This window comes from Nicotiana tabacum, chromosome 4 (assembly GCF_000715075.1).
Source record: "Nicotiana tabacum cultivar K326 chromosome 4, ASM71507v2, whole genome shotgun sequence".
Classification (NCBI taxonomy): domain Eukaryota; kingdom Viridiplantae; phylum Streptophyta; class Magnoliopsida; order Solanales; family Solanaceae; genus Nicotiana; species Nicotiana tabacum.
This window is the reverse complement of record NC_134083.1, coordinates 106,193,471-106,195,360: the sequence shown is the minus strand read 5'-3', so window position 1 is coordinate 106,195,360 and position 1,890 is coordinate 106,193,471.

Genomic DNA, 1,890 nt, shown 5'->3' with positions numbered 1-1,890 from the left:
TTGTATATCTTCGTGGTTAGTGGGTGGGTGTGAAATTACTCCCTATTGTCTCTCGAGAATCTGTTTATAGATGCTGTTCTCGTGTTTTCCATTTGATTCTACTATAGGAAGGCAATTCTATTAGGAGCTCTTCAATTTGCATTTAAATTCTCAAAAGTGAGTTCATATCTGGGTTGGTCAATTAGACGTGTATTTTCAGATAACGTAGGCAGTAATAACATTACCTAGACCCTACGCCTCATATTTGCATTCTTTGAACCGTGCAAGTGAAGTCAAGCGTTGCTATTGCTTACTAGTACTTTCATTTCATGAACTTATTTTCTTTTTGGTCCGTTCTAAATTTTAGTAAACATGCCAGTTATTTGGTCCTTAGGCTTAGAAATGTAATGACCCTAACCTGTAGTTTTTAGTTTAAAACTCTATTACCTAAGTTAGGATTTTTAGTAGGATCATTTGGTGTTTTATGATTCTGTGGGTCCCGAAGGGTTCGAGAAGGTTTTGGATCACAAATTGGCCATTTGGAATGTTTAAAAGCTAAAAATAGCAACCTTACCCCTACATTGCATTATATACACTTTGGTTCATGGTTTGAAGCTTCTAATAAGTTTATATAATATTTTTGGATTTGTACGTATGTTCGGATTAGGATCCGAGGGGCTCAGGACCATTTTGGCACTATTGCATGAAAGTTAGAACCTTAAGATTCTTAAGTTTAATATGAGTCCTCATTTCTGTGTTATTGCATTTTGCTTCATGCTTTGAGCCTTTGGACAAGTCCATATAGGGTATTTGGACTAGTCGTGATGATCAGGAGGGGTCCTAGGTGCTCAAGTAAGTTTTGAGGTATTCGAGAGATTTTAAATTGAAAAACCAGCAAACAATTACACTAGATGTGCAGACCAGTAAGGTTTTTCGTTACATGGAATGGCGACAACCTAGGGGAGAATGTGATGGGGCTCGCATCGCGAGGGCCCTACACATCTAGTTTAGATTCTGTATTTTTAGCACTTTGTTTATATAGCCAACACAAAAGAAATAACAGATAATATAAGAAATTGCAGAATAGGATAGTACGAGAATAATACTAATACTACTGATAGTAGAAGGAGGAGCAAATAAGGTGCTCCAAACTGTCACCATGCCTCTCCACAGGAAAGTGATATATCACTCCTCGACTACCGACTAATCTTCTACCCTAATTCTCGACCTTCATACCCTCCTATCTAAGGTCATGTCCTCAGTAAATTGAAGATGTACCATGTCCTGTCTAATCATCTTACCCCAATACTTTTTTGGCCTACCTCTACCTCTCGTTAGACCTATTATTGCCAACCTTTCACACCTCCTCACTGGGGCACCTGTGCATCTCCTCTTCATACGGCTGATCCATCTCAGTCTCACTTCTCTCATCTTGTCCACCATGTAGTCCACTCCCACTTTGCCCTGTATACCTTTATTCCTAATCATATCTTTCATAGTATTCCAAAACATTTATCTCAACATCTTTATTTTTGCTACTTTTATCTCCTGAACATGTGAGTTCTTAATTAGCCAACACTCTACCCCATACAATTGTTACGAACCAAAATCCCACCTCAAGGCTGTGATGGAGCCTAGCCGAACTTCTAAGCAAGCCAACTCACAATCAACAAATATAGTCTATTTTCATTAATTAGAGATATATAATAATTAAAGATGGAAGTAGTCTCAAAACAGTAATAATAGCCGATACAACCAAAACATGGCCTAAACACGGTGAATATGGTACAACCACCCAAGACTAGGTGGCACAAGTACACGAGCAATATACGAAAATAAGAGCACGTATGTATACATAACCAATTGTTTGAAGTATAAATAGACATGAATAACAAAGGAACAGGAATTCGG